At 42.9% G+C, this 19,734-nt stretch overlaps 1 long non-coding RNA gene and 3 pseudogenes across 4 annotated transcripts in view; 2 read left to right on the top strand and 2 right to left on the bottom strand.

Annotated features, from left to right (window-relative positions):
• LOC306642744 overlaps positions 1 to 19,734 on the bottom strand; it is an 838,964-nt gene that overhangs the window by 382,173 nt on the left and 437,057 nt on the right. The gene's annotated exons all lie outside the window — the stretch shown is intronic.
• On the top strand, positions 2,765 to 3,534 carry LOC306642488 (histone-lysine N-methyltransferase KMT5B-like; annotated as a pseudogene). The gene has a single exon. The product of its transcript is annotated as a histone-lysine N-methyltransferase KMT5B-like (transcript).
• On the bottom strand, positions 5,694 to 6,479 carry LOC306642622 (centriole, cilia and spindle-associated protein-like; annotated as a pseudogene). The gene has a single exon. The product of its transcript is annotated as a centriole, cilia and spindle-associated protein-like (transcript).
• On the top strand, positions 9,441 to 12,889 carry LOC306642621 (uracil-DNA glycosylase-like; annotated as a pseudogene). The gene is made up of 2 exons: positions 9,441 to 9,500; positions 12,009 to 12,889. The product of its transcript is annotated as a uracil-DNA glycosylase-like (transcript).

Here is a 19,734-nt window from a genome sequence, read left to right as displayed (position 1 = left end):
GGCATGTTTGCAGGATCAGAAATTCCTAGCCACACTCCCAGAGGGTTCATAAACGCAGAGTAGATCTGGAGAACAGACCATGCAGGCCAGTTCAAGGACTTTCCCTTTCCCTGACACACACATACACACCAGCTGTGGGTTCAGGACAAACCTATTATTTCCCCACCTATATCCTGGGGATATGAGAATTTGCTTAATTCATGCAAAATCATGGCAACAGTGGTTAGTGATACCTGGGAACCATCATTATCACCTCAACCTCTGGCTCACTATCTGTGAATCAGTTACAGATGTGCCCATCAGGCCCTCACCCCAGGTATGTTCCAGTACACCCTAAGCACCCTGCCTAAAACAGAGAACTCCATGCATGTCAGTTACTGTCTTGAGGAACCCCAAATCAGGATGCTGTCACAGTCCCCGGGAGTGTTCCCAGTGTGTGAAACTTCAGATGCTTTTGGAGGCCTCGTGCCCTGTCCCCTCATATCTCCCATGGGCTGGAAGTCCAGGGATGCTATAGACTCATGGGGGCTTTTCCAGACAAAACAGTAACTAGGTCTTGAGCCTCACTAGCCCTCCAATCTTGCGACTGACTCTCACAGTCAGAAACAAGACACCCTCACCTGCCTGCCTTGGTTCATTCAGTTTTCTTTTTTGATTGGTGGAGGACTTGTTGCTGGTGCTCCTCTAATACCAAAATCTGGGGATGCTCACGTCACCTTTATATAATAAAGTAGTATTTGCATATAAGCTGCATAATCCTCCCAGTAATAAGAAGACAATAGGAACATCACCTTGTCACAACCTTTAAAAATTCATAGGCTCAAAATGTAACTGCTGCCCTTGAGAAAAGGGAAGATGGTCTCAGTCGAGGGCTCAAACAGGAGTTACCACGTTTACCACACTCAGTTATTCGTTGTTCATGCACATCAGAAATTCTTAACAACCTTGTTCATTTGTTTTCACTTAAGAAGAAGGGGGGAATTGGCCCATCTACCTTCCAGGCTCACTTCTGCCTGGAGTTCAAGTGTATTTTCAAGGCATCCAGCGGACTACAGGCTGGAGAAGTGGGGCGCTGAGTACTGCGAACCAGCCATCAGTCTAAGATGATCAGGTGCAACCTGATGCTCAGCTGAGTGGGGTTAAACCTCCTGAGCCACATCATCGGGCAGCAGGATCCTGTGACCCGAAGGTTCCTGCAGTGTCTGAAGACACGTGATGTGTTAAACCAAAGTTCTCCAGAATTCCTAGCCAGGGCGTCAGACATGTAGAATTTCCTCTTGGTAAGTATACTCCTCAATGAAGAGGCGTGCTCTCCATACAGAAGAATTCACCTCAAGACTACGCAAGTGCTCAGGATTCTCCAGGATGCATTCTCACAACTTGACACAGTGACAAGATGGCAATTTATGTGGAGTGAAATCAGTCTGTGTGCTAAAAACATTAGACTTCAGGCGACATGGCAGAGAACTCCTTTCCCTCTGGCACCCTCCGCCTCCCGCCACTGGACCCCGGCGAGGCCCTGCAGGTGGCCGTGCCCAACAGCTACACGCACCGGCCGGCGGTTGCCGCGGACTACTTTTCGTGTCCTTCCACCGGGCCCCGGCGGTGTCTGGGTGGCTCACCGGGGATGGCGGCTATGGCAGGGCTCCGGGACTATGAGGTGAGGATGCTAGGGCACCTGAGGCGGCATCGCGGGGCAGGAGGACGAGGAGCCCCGCAGCTGCAGATGCCTTTCGGAGCCGGCAGCTGCGAGGGAGGCGGTGGAAAGACCATTGAAATCATTTTCTAAGCCATTAAAAGAGTGACTAAATGCACCTGGGACAGGCCATCTGTGGGTATGAAGTGGTTGGGAGGATCCAAGAACATGGTGATAAATGGCAGGAGAAATGGAGGTGTTGTGCCCAGCGGCTGGAGACCCCACAAAGACCACCAGAGACCACGATCAATGCAAGCAACAAAGAGTTGCATTTATTAGCAAGCTCAGCCTGGTCCTCTGCGCACTCGGTAACCCGGTGACGCTAAGAGGCCCTGAGCCTTTGTTCAGCAGGCTTTTATAATGAAAGGCAAACAGTTTTACGACAGTGTTCTTTTTAATTGGTTAACACTTGAACAGCTAAACATTAGTCCTCCTCTGGTTGGGTCCTGCCAATCTATTTGATTCTCATTGGGTCCCACCAGAACTGAACAGTCCTAGAGGAAGAAGGGAGGAGGGAAGAGGTGAACTATGCAGGAGCTGAGTCGGAGTTAGGCCCCCGTCCTTGATAGATAAGGTTTCTAGGCAGCTGCACATTCCTCAGACACATGTCTCTTAACAACCTTGATAAGCTCAGGGGCCCAGCAGTCCTGTTTGCGCTGTATTGGCTTTTGAGGGTGCAGTCGCAACCGCCTGCATCCTGGTGATTAAGTTAGCTGCACAGGTATCACCCTGTTCTCAACAGAGGCAAGTTGTTTAATGACCATCAGCAGCATGAATCAAAATAACAGCATACAGGCAAGGACACCTTGAAGACTGCCAAAAACGCAGTTGAGAGGAGATCAAGTAGATATAATGGTAATTCAGGATTCGAACGACAGTCATTATGTACCATCTTCTGGAATGTCCACCAAGAAACTCTGTGAAAATGACTACCTAGCAACCAGTTTGGTTCTTGATCCCTATTTAGGTTTTCAAACACACAAAATAAATACTACTGCCTTTCCTTCGGGGAGCTCAAGGCAGTTTTCAAAATCTGATAGTTTTCCTCACAACAACCCTGTGAGATTTCGGCCAGTTACAGGAAGTAATTGAACATTTTAAGAAAGATGAACACTTGGAGAAAGTCTTTAAATGTTTGACTTCAGGAGAATGGGCACGGCATTATTTTCTCAAGAAGAGTAAAATGCAGGAGAAATTATTCAAGGAACATGTATTTATTTACTTGTGAATGCTTGCAATTGACAGTGGATTTGAAATACTGCCTTGTAATAGATGCTCATCAGAACAGAATGGAGCCAAGATAGTTGCAACAAAAGAGTGGAAACAAAATGACAAATAGAATTACTGGTGGGTTGTATTACCGAACTTTCAGAAATTGAGGAGAACATGCTACTTAGACAAGGAGAAAACAACTTCAGTGTCATGTATTCCATGAGGAAAAACTGTGCTCAGCTCTGGCTGGGTCCTGCTGCATTCATAAACCATGATTGCAGACCTAAATGTAAGTTTGTGTCAATTGACCAAGATACAACATGTGTGAAGGCTCTAAGAGATATTGAACCTGGGTAAAAATTTCTTGTTACTGTGGAGATGGGGTTTTTGGAGAAAACAATACATTCTGTGAGTGTTACACTTGTGAAAGACAGGGAACTGGTGCTTTCAAATCCAGAGTGGTACTGCCTGCACCTGCTCCTGTTATCAATAGCAAATATGGACTCAGAGAAACAGATAAATGCTTAAATAGACTTAAAAAGTTAGGTGACAGCAGCAAAAATCAGTCTGTCAGCTCTAACACAGATGTAGATACCACTCAGGAAAAAAGCAATGCAAGTAAGTAAGGGAGGTTTGATAAGATGCTTTTTTCTTTTTTTCTTTTTTTTTTTTTTTTGAGCATTTTCACACAGTTTACTTTCTAAAGCATACTTCAATAGTTTTGAACTTCTAAATATTGAGAGAAACTGGGATTCATGAGCTTCAGCATCTCTGCAAGGTTCTAGAAATGGTTTGAGTACAAAGCACAGTTGTGCCCACCTCCAGATTCAGTGCCATACACTAGACTGTTCTCTTTAATACATGGTAACTGGATATTGAATTCATCTTCATATGTTTCAGGATCATGTGTTTGAGGAAAACATTTTCAAGGTGTTGCTGATTCTGTCATTGGTGTCATTAGGCCCTGCAAGAAGACAAGGGACCAGGTAGAATCACACAGGCTCACACATGTCCAGTGTCCAGCAGGCTATTGGGAACAGGTGATGGACTTGGGAGTTCCTAGCTTCTGGCCTCAAGGCTTACACCTTTTTACTACTTGCTTATCTTTTTCAAAATGAACAGACTCAATTCACCAAACCACCACTTAATAGATGGAATTATGGTAGAGGAGCACTCAGATGTAGCCATGTTGTGTTAACACCACAAAAAGTAGCAACAGAGATGGAAAGAAGAAAGAAGCAAGCTTTGAAAACTCATATTTGGGGGCAAGATCTAATGGAAACTGGAAAAAGAGGATGAAGAACAAACAAAAAAGGAAGAAAGAAAAGGAAACCCAAACAGGCAAAGGACAGCATGATGTGTGTGGAGCTCTAAAGTGCTGGGGCCGTGACACTGCTGTCATTTGTCTGGGTAACACCCATGTTCCCTAGGTGCCATGACAGTGGCAGACTCTTTAGCCTGCCTTGTCTTTGACAGATGGTTACTGGAAAGGTTTAACTTGGTGGTCCCCAAAGTCTTCCTGTGCTGGCGTCTTAAATATCAGCTTTCCATTCATGCCTACAGCTGCTAAGCTGGTGGCCAAGTACCTGCTCATCCCTCTAGAGCACCTGCCCTTGTCCTTTGGACAGGCCTCCCAGATGGAGAGCCTACCACCTGAGAAATGAGTGTGAGACCTCTTACCACCATACAGGCAAGTGAACAAAAAGGATGCATCACTGCTGAGATTCAACTGTGCCTGCTTACAACTCCCAGTTCCTGTAAGGTAGAGGTAAGATTGGCTGGTCAGGAACCAAACATGGACAGTTCAACCTGAAGCATGGATATCACATACCATTAAGCCTTCAAGTTCTGTGGAAGAAAGAGCTGAGAAGTTGGGGTGGGCATCACCTCTAATGGTGTCTCAGTTCAATCTCAGTTCGTTCCATGTGATTTCAGGTTCATTCCATGTGATTTCAGTTCTACATGTTCTGCCAGCTATTGCAGAAGAGGCGATAGTCCATAGCCTGTAACCGTGGCTGGCTGTATGTTATGTGTTCTAAAGAGAAATGCTGTAATTAAAAAGAGGTGACACTGACAGAAGCTTCATTACCACCTAAACACACAGTGACTGGCACTGAGTCTTCTGGCATGTGTGTAACTATTAAACTACCAAGTGAGTGCCTAGAAGACCATCCAGAAAAGCAGGGCCTCATCAGCCCAATCCTTGAACACCACAACCCACATGAAGGTGGTGTGAGCTGAAACACAAGCACCTCTTTACCTGTCAGTAGCCACCACCGCCCTGCTTCACCATACCTAGACCCCAGGTCGTGAGGAGACATGAACTCAAGGTCGTGGTGAGTGCTGTTTGCTTGGTACTCTTACAAAGGAAACCACATGTGTCAGTAAATGCAAATATCTGCAGGACTGGAACCTCACAAATATGGAGTCAGAGACCTTTAGGGCGAGTGGCATGTCCCACCTGCACCACCCAGACAGGAATGGAAGTTTCATAGCCATTTAAAGGAATCTGGTGCCAGTACCTGAAAGATGAGACACTGAGACACAACTCTTACTGGAATACCAGGGGTCTGGGGGCTTGTCTTCATGAGTAACCAGGTGTCTATGGCTTCAACCTTCTGCCCTGCTGAGGTAGGTCACAAGATTCATCAACATGACAGTCTCTGGCAGTGCATGATCAAGGTCTCTGCCCAAGTCAGGTTACAGTCAGTCTGGCCCCCGGTGAGGTCTTCAGGACCAGCCGTGTCTACACCCTTGCTGAGTAGCAGCACGTATTCTCCATCACTCAGGGGCTCTCTGCAGAGGGGACCCTCGCCATCCTGTTCTTCTTCACCTCCGTGGAGTGTACACACTGGCTGTGAGTAGCGAGCTTCGGATTCTCTTCCTGCCTCCTGCTCTTGGTTCCTAACGCTGATTCATGAATCTCATGCACCGACACTGACGCACAGTCTTCTGGCTCCCAGTGGCCATCTGTCTTTCTCTTCAGTCCTAAAGAGCAAATGGGTGCTTGTTTTCTTTTATTTTACTGGATAATCTTTGGGGGCTTCTGACTGCTTTCCTACTTCCTGTAGCAAACAAGATACTTGGTTGCTGTCCGGTCTGACGCAGGCGGGTAACCTATCTGTCTCTTTCACTCTGGTTTTGTGGTTTGGGTTTTTTCTTCTCCAGCTTTCACTGGCAGGGCTGGCTGCGCTGCGCCCAGCTCCCCCGCAGGCCACTCGGGTTCCTCCCGCGCCAAGGCCTTTGCGGGATCCGTGAGTGCGCACTTAGGCGCGGGACCCGACGCTGCTGACAAGGCCGAGTCCTCTGAGGCGCAGTCCTGGCCCTAGGCGTCCCTGCGCCACAGCACGTGCGCCTGCTCCAGCAGCCGGCTGCCCAGGCGGTAGCGCAGCAACTCCAGGTAGCACTGCGCGTCCTGGTCCCAGAGCGGCTTCCCATAGCGCTTCATGTTCTCACTCTTCACAGGGCTGCCTGGTGACACGGTGAAGCGACCCACCGCCTGCGCGCTCCGCTCAGCTGCCTGAGGGACCCACAGGACAGAGGCCACCCCGCCCGGCTCTGGCCCCGCCATGCGTTTCAAATGCTGATCCCCGCCGGAGCGGGACGAGGCGGGCGCCGAGCTCAATATTCTTGATTTAACGTTAGCCGAATACGTAAATGAGAAAACTGCGGATACAGAGGGTTGACAGTGCAAATTATCTAAACCACAGCATGTTACACAGAAGGGATTACTCAGTATTTGTTACAAATAAAAACCTTTATTCCAAATGGATTTTCCGTGACTTTCAGGGCAGGGCTCCTTGACACTGGCAGGTCCTCTCAGCAATGCCTCATTTCTTGCAGGTGTGCTTAGTTTGCCATTGGTTTTACTAGTCAATTGGCAGATGAAGTCCTCCTGCGAGGAGCACGACTCTATTAGGGCCACCATGTACTCCTTGCTCTTTGGTTCTGCTTCATTGTAGGTTCTTGGAAGGATCTTTTTTTAAGCCACAAAGCCACTCTGTGTTATTTGGTTATAAACAGACAATGTCATTGGCAAGTTCTATAGAGGGGTACCCACAGCCTGTGCTCAGAGGGAATGATTGATAGAGACCCCACCTTTAGCCCCTTTGCGTGGGAGATGCCCTTCTTCACCATGGACCCCAAGTCCACAGGGACCTAAACTTCTTAGGGCAAGGGAGGCACTACTACCACCAGCTCACTGACAATGAGGAATGGATCAAATTAAGAAACCTCTGCACAGCTAAGAGTATAATAAACAGAGTGCAAAGACAACTTAGAGAATGAGAAAATCTTTTTCAGCTATTCATTTGGCAGAAGAATAATATCCAGAATGTATTTTTAAAAACTCAAAACCTGAACAACCAAAAAAATATGTATTGCAACCGAAATGGAAAATGACCTGTATATGTTTCTCAAAAGAAGAAATACGAATGGTCAGTAAATAAATGAAAAAATGCACAACATTTGTAACTATCAGGAAAATACAAATCAGAACTACAGTGAGATTTCATTTTACCCCAGTTGGAATGACTATTATAAAAATAAATTTAAAAAGTAATAAATATTGGTGAGGATGTAGAGTGAAAGGAGCTCTTATACACTGATGATGAGAATATAAATGAGTACAACCTCTACAGAAAACAGTATGGAGGTGTCTCAAAACTAAAACTAGAGCCATATGATCCAGGTATACCACTGCTGAGTATTGATCCAAAGTAAATAAATTCAGCATACAAAATGATACCTGAATGCCCATGTTTATTGTTTCTCTATTCACAATGGGGAAAGATATGGAATCAGTCTAGGTGTCTGTAAACATATACACGAATTTAAAAGTATATATATATATATATATATATATATATATATATACACAAAGGAGTGTTATTCAGCCATAAAGAATAACACAATTCTGTCATTCATAGAAAAATTGATGTAACTTAAGTACATGGAGTTAAGTGAAATAAGTCAGACATAGATAAGGCAAGTGTAGCCTGTTTTTCCTCATATGCAAAACCTAGGAACGGGAGAAATATATCCTGAAAGTAGATTAGGGACCATTACTGACCAGGAACAGTACAGGGGGGACAGAGGAGAGGGTGAGAGAGGGTCAAGAGGAGAGGGGACATAATCAATGCACCTATGTAAATGGTTCAATGAAACTCATTAATTTGTACAATAAATTATAATGATAATAAAACATATATGCGCATAAATAAGAGGACTCAGACACACACATACTGAAGTAGATCATATGGGGACATAGAGAATACAGCTACCGGTAATCCAAGGAGAGAATTCTCAGGAGAAACAAAACCTAATAACATTTGGAGCTCAGTCTCATCATTCCAGAACTGTTAATAAATATTTTTTTGTTGTTCAAGTGACTCTGTCATGGCACTGTGTTATGGCAACACAAGCTAATACACACAACTTGCTGCAGAAATGTCTAACCAGAGGTGGACTCTTTCCTTCTCTCACAGAAACTCTTTGCCTATGTCCCTGAAAGGCAAGGTCCCACATGAGTCTGTCACTGTGTCCAGCACAAACTAACACCATTCTCATGTAATATTTTTGATGAAAACAATTGGCACTAACCCATTTGAAAACTGAGTGCTAGAGTGCATACAGATGAGTGAGTTCCAGAGTAAAGAAAATAAAGATCAAGTAGAAAATTTAAGGGGTGTAAAAAGTTAGTAGTCAAATAATATGTAGTGTATTAGTTCCAAAAATCCAAAGTAATACCTAACCTGATGAATTAAAAAAAATGTCAAAAATTTAAATAAAAACAGGATCTCCATGGACTATATTAAAAACTTTAACCAAAGAATGGCACAGACTTCAGTTGATAAGACTGGAGCCCATCTGTAGGATTGGAGTTGACCCAGAAGGTTTTAACTGCCAGAACATGGAACTATAGATGGAGCCAGAAGAAAGGCCATGGTAGGCTAGCAGCAGCAGGTCATTCAGGACTCTTTATCAACCAGTATAGAAGTATTTCAGTGTTGTAATAATCCATGCAGCCACACTTTTTGGAACCATGAAACACCAGCCTACAGGTTCAGGTGCAACCAACTCCAGAGCACTCTGATGTGGGTGATGTCTGCATAAATGTCTGGCCCCGGTATAGAAAAGGTGTCCTAACGGCTAAGCCCACATAATATTTGCCTTTACATTCTCATAGTAAGGCTCAGTACCTCACTTTCTAGCATGCTCAATAAATGCTGGTGCTCTAACTGAACAAAAGAAAACATCTTTATCTCTATGTAACTTGAACACTCTAGACAAGTGCAGAATGACCTATTAAGAACTATTTTTCTGAACAGAAATGGTCTTTCATGGGCCATTTTCACAACTGAATGAAAGATAAGTGTTTTTCTCAGATACCATTGTCCTTCCAAGGTTTGTAGAAAAAGAAAGGATGGTATTCAAAACTTAAGTCAAAATCACCTCACCTTGGAATAGATGGCACACCCAGAATGATTGCTGAAGGACCTTTGAGGCAGGGACATCTCACAGAGGTGTAGGCATGAACAAGAAGTCCATTGATGGACCAGCAACAGCAGATCCTACATCACCAGGCGTCAGGGTCAGGGGAAGGATGTATTCCTGGACTTTATCCTAAGGCTGTCTTATAAGAACTGCTGCCACCTCAGCATTGACCTTAGGAAAACTTCAAGAAAGACAAGAAAAATTACGGAATAAGCACCCTCATCTCTTTATCCATTAGCCCTCTTCTTGTCTGCAGTGCCTTCCATTGGCTGAAGGTGAATGGTGACCAGAGGTCCATGGATCTGGAATGGTGAAGCATGGCATAAACTCAGGATGCTCTTGAGGGGTGACAGAGAGAAGAGTCCATCAAATAGTGCAGAGTTGTGAATGTCATATGTATATATCTGCATTGATGATCTGAAGGATTTCAAAATGCTTCCAATTTAACCAACACCGCTACAGTAGATGTTAAGAAAGAAGGGATTGAATGACTCTCAGTGATAATTGTCTATTTTTAAATATAAAATTGTACCAGTTTTTCTCTACTGAAAGTACTTGTGTGTATTTAGAGTGTTACAAAGCTCAGATAATGGTTAAAAGAATTTGCAAGGTGGTCAAAAGAAAAAGCAATAACTTAAACTCCATGGACTGAGAAGCAGTATACTATGGAAATGCTAAAAACTTATGAAGATGAAAAGTTAAAAAGAAGAAGAAAATTATGAATTACAGAGCACTGAGAAGATTAAGAACATAGAAATGGGAAATTATTTCTTAGCAAAATTGTTGATGAGAATTAAAAAGAAAAAAAGAATGGCCACCCAAGAAAGTTAGCACACTACTTTTCTTGAAAAAGAGTCATAACTAACAGGTAAAGTAATACTCATTTGCCACTTGTTATATCTGAAATGACCTTTCTGCCATTATATATTGATAGAGGGAGTAAGGATTCTCTCCAGGTCAAGAGAGTTTAATCAGTAGTCAAGTTCTTGGTGAAACAGTCCTCTGCTGTCACTTGCATGATGAAGGACCATATGTTAAGAACAAGCCAGGCAGATAACTAACTTAATTCTGATGTCAAAATCAATCTCTTTGAACAGAGATTATGGTTGAAAAGAAAAATGCACACTCCTTAATTACTTCATATTGTCTTCCCTTCCAGTCAGCAGGTATCACCTTGCACACCGGGTGATCTTTGGCACAGAAGAGTGACCAGAGAAATCTGTCCAGTTGAAGTTGGATGCCAAGAAAAGACTCAGGGAAGCTGGAAAAATATTTTAACTTGCTCTCTGAGATTCAGCCATCACAAATGAAGAATTACATCTGGCCTTAGAACCATCCTCACCTATTTATTAGTGGACAAGAGCTAGTGGCAGGTACTGGGAATTAGAAACTTACATAAAATGTAACTCAATAGCTTCAAAAGAATTTAATTGCAAGAGCGTTCCATGGGTTGTCTGCATTATTGTGTTTGTATTCTTTTTTATTAGAATAACTTTTTTTCTTATAAGAATACACATACTTTAGTATTGGTAAAATATTTGCTAGCTAAGACTTTATATTCACTTTCTGGAAGACTTCATATAAAGTGTTTTGATAGTAGGAACACATGTCATTAGATACCATACAGTCTACTGTCTTGGTGTAATATAAAAAGGTAGGATTGTCATTAAAAAGCATAACAGAGGAAAGAAAATGAAATGTTAATATAAGGACACCACAGTGTAAAGCCATCATATGGCATATTGCTTGTGCATAGAATGAATGAAGCTGAGATTGTTTGAAAAGAGCCCCTGTATGTGGTAATGTTTGGTTGTTAAAAATCTTTTAAAATTATTTGTCATGTAACTTATGATAACCAAAACCACATTCAGTTTAATTTCCTTCATCTCTTAGACTGTGCTCAATATTCAGATTATGTACAAAAGAATAAGTCATTTTGGGGAGAGAAAAAAAATAAGTTGAACATAGTATGATATTTAATAGGAGAAAACTAAGTAGAATTCTGCACCTTTCAGAGGCCCAAGCAAGGTGAAAGATTTATTAGCTTTTGTTACTGTGACAAAATACATGATAAATCAACTTAAAGAGGAAAGATTTGGACAAACTAAAACAATTCGTGACCATGAAACCAGAACTAAAGAAAATATTGAAAGAAATACTATACAAAGAACTCAAAACAAATCCCAGAGTTCTGAAATGGATCTTCTTCTCCAGAAGAGCAATTAAGTATGTAAAAATTAAGAATGAACTGTCTATGAAACAGACCAAATGTCTCAGAACAATACACATCTCATAATGTCTCTGAATATAAATGCTCTGACTAGCAGAATGTCTTAAAAAACAAAACCCATCATATACTATTTGCAAGATAGTAAAAGGAAAAGACATCCAAGATCGAAAGAAATAAATAAAAAAATATAATCTATGCAAAGGGACTCCGAAACCAAGCAGGAATAGTTCTTCTCATAGCTGATGAAACAGATTTTAAGCCAATTGCAGACCCACCACAACCAGCCTAAGTGTCCTGGGTCCCCAGGCTGTGCTTGTTTGCTCCCTCCTGGCCTCGGGGGTCATTGGCCTGAGATCCTGATCTCCTTCCTCCCAGTATCCTGCCAGGAAGCTATGTGCCTGCAGCCCCAAGCTGGAGTCAGTGGATCTGGGGACTGGCATTGTAGCTGTAGCTAAGAAGAAAGGTGATGCAGCGGGCAACCCCACCAGGGCCTGGCAGGAGGAGCCCCACACACAGCTCTCCTTGCAGCTGAGCCAAGAGCAGTTGGTCTGCATCCAGAAAAACAAGGCTGCGGCCTTGCTCAGGCTCTGGGCCCACAACCTGACGGGTGTAGGTTTTGGAGAAAGTTGAAAGAAAGGACCTCAGCAGAGAGTTCGGGAAATCGTATTTTATAAAGCTAATGAAATTCATTGCAGAAGAAAGAAAACATTACACTGTTTATCCACTTCACACCAAGTCTTCATATGGACTCAAACATGTGATATAAGAGATGTGAAGGTTGTTATTCTGGGGCAAGATCCTTATTATGGACCTAATCAATCTCATGGACTCTGCTTTAGCTTCCAAAGACCTGTTTCACCTCTGCCCATTTGGAAAACATTGTTAAAGAACTGTCTGCAGACATAGATGGTTTTGTTCAGCCTAGCCACAGAGATTTATCATGATGGGCCAATAAGGTGTCCTTCTGCTAAAGGCTGGGCTCACTGTCTGGCCCATCAAGTCCATTCGCATAAGGAGAGGTTTGGGAGAAGTTCACCAATGCAGTGGTGTCCTGGCTGAATCACAAGTTGAACAGGCTCTTCCAGGGCTCTTATGCTCAGAGGAAGGGCAATGTCATTGACAGGATATAGCACCCGGTACTGCACACTGCTCATCTCTCCCTGCTGTCTGTGTTCTTTGGGTATGGACATTTTTCTAAAGCTAATGAGCTGCTGCAGAAATCTGGCAAGAAGCCCATGGACTGGAAAGAGCTGTAACCTTGCACAGAGTGTTTGTGTTGTTGTCTCTTCTTCTCCAGGAGTGGTTTTTGAGAAGCTGCTATTGAAGTATTTATCAGTTGTGAAATCATTGGAAATTTCCTTATTCCTAAGATTCTTGCATAAGAGGAAAGAGCTTCCAAAAAGTGGCAAAGAACCAGGCTACAGAGGCTACAGAATGGGAGAAAATATTTGCCAGTTACTCTTCTGATTGGGGGTTAATATCCAGAGTACATAAAAAGTTCAAAACAACACCATAAATTAAAAATATAGATACTCAATAAATAGGCAAAAAGATCTAATTAGAATTTCTCAGAAGAAGAAATACAAATGATCAACAAATATATGAAAAAAATGTTCAACAACTTTAGCAATCAGGGAGATGCAAGTCAAAACTACACTAAGATTTCATCTCCCCTCAGAATGGAAATCATCAAGATAATGATAATTGTTGGCAAGGGTGTGGGGGAGAGGTACACATACATTATTGGTGAGATTGCATATTAGAACAACCACTTTGGAAAGGAGTATGGAGTTTCTTCAAAAGACCACAAATGAAGTCATCATAAAACCCAGATATCCCACTCCTTGGTTTTTATCCAAAAGAATTTAAATCAGAACATTATAGGGATAAATATACATCAATGTTTACAGAGTCACAATTCACAATAGCCCAGTTACGGAAGGAGCCTAGGTGCATGTTAATACATGAATGGGTAAAGAAAATGTGGTATATGTATGCACGCACGCGCGCGCGTGCGCGCGCGTGCACACACACACACACACACACACACACACACACACACACAGATTTTACTCAGTTATGAAGAAATACCAAGCTTTTTCATCTGCTGAAAGATTGGTTGAACTGGAGAAGGTCAGGCTAAGATAAATAAGCCAGACTCAGAAAGTCAAAGATCAAATGTTTTCTTTAATATGTGGAAGTTTTTTTTAAAAAAATGTGATCTCATAAAAATAGAATGAGATAAGTAGATGTTGGAAGAGTAATGGGAAGAAAAGAAGAAGAGCTAGGAATGAAGTTGACCAAAATATACTATGTTCATCTATGCATATCTCACAATTTTATATGTAACTATAATGTATAAAATAAAAAATAGACCAATAGAATATAGGAAGGGTTAGGTGGTACAAAAAATACTATGTACATGTATGATTATGCAAATGGTGTGACTCTACTTTGTGTACAACCAGAGAAACATCAGTTGTACCCCATTTGTGTATAATGAATCAAAATTTTAAAAAATACTATGAACAGGCATTTTATACATGGGCTCCTGCATAGAAAGGGCAGCGGCCAGGAAAAAATCTGAGGTCAAGATTCAAAAGAGCCATTTGAAATGAACTCAACAAACTCTGAGAAAACATAGAGAAGCAATACAGAAACCTGCCAGAGAAGGTGAACCAAGGGATTTCACTACATTTCCAAAATCATACAGGAGTCCTGCAGCTGAACATTACAGTGAATGAGCTCCCAAACATACAGAGCCTTAAAGCAGAATTGATCACCCAGAGGGAAGAATCTGTGAGTTCCAACACAGCTTACTTAAAACACCAAAGACAGGAGAAACAAAAGGAAGGAAGAAAAACCACAGGAGATTTGAGAAATAACACAAAATGCTGCCTCTTAAGATAAGTGGGTTCTCTCATCAGCAAACATAAAACAGCACTGAAACTACCAGAGTATAAAAACAGTAGTGAATAAACTGGCTAAATTTCAATGTGGAAAATGAAGTAGGAAATCTTGATGAGAATTAGAATCCCAAGCATGTTACATTAGTAAAATCATTGACACAAAACACGAATGCTGAAGAATTTCTACAACACAGTGCTCTTTCTCTTTAATGAACCACTGTGTCCACCAGAAAGATGTTGCATCTTTAATGACTAGTTGCCTCAGTTCCTTCAAGGCTGTAAGTGAAGCAAAGGACAAAATACCTGAAAAACATAAGCCCAATCTCAAAATCCATAAAGTCACTGATGAAAAGTAAAAACAGCCTCCTAGATCAACCTGTGCAAAGCATGACAGGAAACCATCATGCTAAAAGCAAAAGCAGACTGCAACGAATTCTATAAAAATTGTGATTTTTACAATGGTAAACATAAACTGACTTTCTAAATACCTGCCCTTGTTCCTCAGTCACATAAGTATATACTAAGATGTTTATTCTCCACCTATTTTATGATTTTCATGAGAAAAAGATAAAACCTTCATAATTGCTACCAAAAGAGATGGGGGGATGCAGTGCCAAGGAGAATTTCTTTGTTGGGTCATCACCTTGAGGTTTTCCATCTCTCATTTAGCTTGACTTCCATTCCTTCTCATTTCTACCAGGGCACTTAATTTACAGAGAGTCATGTAGCCTGTCCCAGAAGGCTGCCACTTGGTAAAGACTTGTTTTAGTGTTTCTTTTAGTGCCTTCTCAGATTTTATCATGAAAATACTTTGTGGCCATTATTTCATCTTAAAGGGTAGACTGATTGACACCCCCATAACGGCAGTTCAATCAGTGAATTCTGATGCTTATCAGTTTGAACAGCTCTCCCATTCCCAGGTATTGGTTAGGATCAAAATGAGATTCCCTGGAAATTCTTATCTTTTTCCCCATATTTTTACTGATGTATTATAGTTGTACATAATGGTAGGATTTCTTGTTATATATTTGTACATACATGCAATATAACAATATAATTTGGCCAATATCACTCCACAGCACCCCAAACTTTTGGACCCTTCTCTCTACTGATCTTTCTTTGATTTCCATGAGATCCACCCCATATCTATTTTTCTTTTTCTTCTCTATCTTATGCATATGAGAAAAAACATACAATCCATATTTGTGCATTTAAATTCTTCAGGATTGTTGGTGTGTAGCTTTTTTCCTTGATGTGTCCTTATCTGGTTTTTGTATGTGTGCAATACTGGCTTCATAAATTTGGAATGTGATTCGTTCCTTTCTATTTCATGGAATAATTTAAGGAGTTTGGGCATTAGTTTTTCTTTAAAGGTTTTTGGTAGAATTCAGCCGGGAGTCCATGCAGCGTGTGTTTTTTCTTTGTTGGAAGACTTTTTATTACTGCCTCTATTACAAGTTATTGGTCCGCTTAGGTTTTCTTTTTCCTCTTGATTCAGTTTTGGCAGATTATATTTATCTAGAAATGTATCCATTTCTTCCAGATTTTCCAATGTATTGGTGTACAAATTTTCAAAATAGTCCTTAATAATCTGTTGGAATTCTGTGATTCCTATCATGATTTCTCCTTTTTCATCTCTAATTTTATAAATGTGGCTTTTTTCTACTTTTCTCTTTGTTATGTTCGCTAGGGGCTTATCAATCTTGCTTATATTTTCCAAGAAACAACTCTGTTTCATTGATCCTTTGTATCATTATTGTTATTATTTTGTTCATGAATTTTGGCTCTAAACTTAATTATTTCCTTCCTTCATTGTTTGCTCCTCCATAATAACCTGGTTCTTAAACCATTTCCCATTTACACTGTGCATGATGTGGGCTTCCTCGATAGAGGGCGCTGAAGGGACATTGCAGGAAGAAGAGGTCTCTTAAGGTTAAGCTACTGCACCATTGCTCCACTATGCTGGTGAGTACATTCCAGGACAGCTTGGATCATGTGATGGAATTCTCAGATCCCTAGGAAGGCTTTGGTCTCCAGGGAAATTTTTCCAACTCTTCCCAAGCTGATCTTAGGTGATGATGCCCTCATAGTGAATCGTCCAGCTCTAGTGGGAGGCACCTGGCTCTGAATTCAGGACCTTTCAGTCCCTGACCCTATCCATGCCCATCTTCCAGTGACTGTAGGCTGAGTCTTTTATCTTGGAGAAAAATTTCCAGGATGTCAAGAAAGGACCAGCACAAGTCAGTTTCCCAGACTACATACTTGGCACAGAAAGGAATCATGGGTTTTGAAAAGTGGCTCCTAGAGTAAGGCTTATGCTCCCTACTTTTCTAAAGTACCCCAGTTGAGGTAGGGGTGCAGCTAACCAAGATTTATCACTGAGACCTGAGGTCAGAATTTGAACTGTTGCTTGCTTGCTGTATACACTTGAAAAAAACCCTTTCTTGGTTTTCTTCATATATGACATAACGATTCTGGGTGAGGGTGAATTTAGTTGGGTCTTGCAATCAAAGCCCAAAGACCTCAGCACAGCACTCAGAGCATAGCAAATCCTCAATCTATGGTAATATTATTATTATAAAGCTATTGGTGAGGCCAGAGTTCTCATAATCTTATCACTACCTAATAGCCCCACCTCTGAACCTTGCTGCATTGGGGATCATGCTTTCAACTCATGGGCTCTGGGGGACATTGCAGATCAAAACCATAACATCATTTTTCTTTTTTTTTTGCTATGAAGCAAGCATCTCCCATTCTCCAGATTCTCCAGTCCCCTCTGAACTCAGCACATCATCTCTGGAGACAGTGGGGAATCCCCTCTACCAGCTGAGGTATAGGTATGTGTCCCTAGTCAGAGAATGCAGATCTTAAACAGACAGTGATTTGTTTACCTAGGTGGTAGCACACCAGTCACACAGTGTCATCACCAGGTAGATATTCCCAAGGATTTCCCCTTTCTGTCCGGAGGACACTGCAGGAGCCATGGCTGTGGCCCCTGTGGGTTAAGCAGGAATAAGTGGGATGAGGGGAGGACAGCCCTGGCCACCCCCACCATGCGCTCACCTGTACCGTCTGGCCTTTACCCCAAGGGTGGAGACCTGGTAGAAGCTGCTGTATACCATGAAGAAGGAGGTGGGTGCTGGGCGACCCTCAGGGAGGGCACAGATGCCTTGGTTGGGAACAGCAACTCCTAGAGGGGTGCTCCCTGGTGGCAGAGGCTGCCACAGTAGAGGCGAACTCAACTTGTGTGGGCATCTACGTCCAGGGGACTGGAGGTGTGGCCAGTGAGTTTGGGGGTTGTGGGGCTGTAGGTGTGGGGGCATCTCTGGACTCTTTAAGCTGTATGTGGGGGCTGATACAGTGTCAGGATTCTCCAGGTAGGGACATACCTTTAGGAGTTAGGGAAGGACCTTATTTTGTGGAGGAACAGGTGTGTGGGTCTCAGTAAGGGGGATCTTAAAGGAAAGAAAAGCTCCTAGGGACAGGCAGGCAGGCCTGTTTGAGGGGGTCTTGCTAAATCGGGCTGCCAAAGGAAGCCCAGGCTTCAGGAAAGTTGAGGGGCTCAATTTAGGGACGTAAAGACTCCCTCCTGTACCCACAATTCCCAGTCCTTGGAGTCACCTCCAGGAGCCAGGAGGTCCCTCCCTGAGAGTCCCAGGTCAGGGTCTGTGGACTGCTCCTTTGGCAGGCAGGGTCCCCTCATCCCTACCTCCCCACATAGGAGGATGACAGACAGACTTTGTCTGCCCCTCTGCCCTTTCACTTTCCCTTGGGTCAGTCTGGAGCTTAGTCCAGCCTCTGGATTCAGTCAACCAACTCCCAGGTTCTTGTAGAGGTGAGGAACATTTATAGTAGTGGGGCCTAAGGATAGCATTCCTATGCCTGGACTGTGTGTATTGCCACATACACATGGCTGTGTGTGTGTGTCCATGTGTGGTGTGTGTGTGTGTTCTCATATATGTATGGAGTCTACATATATGAGAACATATGTGCATCTGTCTGGATGTCCAGGTGTATTTCTAGGCATTGTATGTGAATCTGTGTGAACTGTTTTTGTGAGTCTTTATCTGTGTGATGCATGAGTATATGTGAATGAACAAGGCTATGATTTGTGTGTGTGTGTGTGTGGTGTTACCCTTCTCTTGTCACACCTCCTACCACAACTCAGTCTGGCACTTCATTGCATCCATGTTTGCATTTTGAGTTGTCAGCCCAGGATCTTGCATGGCTGTAGACCTTGTGGGCCAGTCTGACCCTTGTGTGTGCATGGGTGTGTGTTTGTGTCTGTGTTTGTATGCTTGATTGCATGCATGTGTGTGTGTGTGTGTGTGTGTGTGTGTGTTAGGTGTGGCAGCATGTGATGGCAGCACTGAGTACCATAAGGAGCCTTCCCCACGAGGAGGCAGACAGACCTCAAGGGCAGCCTGAAGGGATCTGTTGCTGCCCCATTTTCAGGGTGTGTGTGTGTGTGTGTGTGTGCACGCACCTTGTCCCTTTTTGTTTTAAGAGTTAGCTCCAGAGCTGGTTGCACATTCTAGTGTTGTCCAATAAAGTTATGTGCAAGATATTTGCAATCCCTCAGAAAGGCCCAGAGGTTTTATTCTCAGTCCTGGTTTGTATGGAAATGGCAGGTTGGTCCAATTAAGGAGGACAACCACAGGCAGGAGAGTGTTAATAAGGCCTCTTGGAGGACTCTGTCTTAGGCTGTAGTCAAAGCCCTGCCAGAGGCTCCCTCAGAACCCTTCCCAAGTCCCTTCCCTTCTCTAAGACTGTGTGTCTGACATTTAGGTATTTTCAGGTATTTCTAAAGATACAGCAGTGAACAAGACAGGCTCAACCCCTGCCCTCCTGGAGCTGCCTTTCTATTGGAAAAGAGAGGCCCTGGAAGATTCTTAAGAATAATATGAGGATAATTAAAAGAAGTACTTGGCACCATAAGAGCACCAAAAAGGGGATCGGGTGTTGCTTAGTACTAGAACACTTGCCTAGGGTAATGCAGGCAGGTCCCTGGGAACATGGGTTGGGGTCAGGTACATGTAGAGGAAGGAGATGGGCAGGAGGATCCATTCACCCCAGTCTGTGCAGGACTGTAAAAGTCAGGCTGCAGTATCTGTACTCACCTCAACAGGTAGCAGGGGGCTATAGAAGATGTAAAATTAAGGGAGAGTTTTCTAGAGCTGTCCTTCAGGATG

Source organism: Sciurus vulgaris, assembly GCF_902686455.1.
Source record: "Sciurus vulgaris genome assembly, chromosome: 13".
Classification (NCBI taxonomy): Eukaryota; Metazoa; Chordata; class Mammalia; order Rodentia; family Sciuridae; genus Sciurus; species Sciurus vulgaris.
The sequence above is the reverse complement of the archived record's forward strand: the minus strand, read 5'-3'. Positions and strand labels throughout refer to the sequence as shown.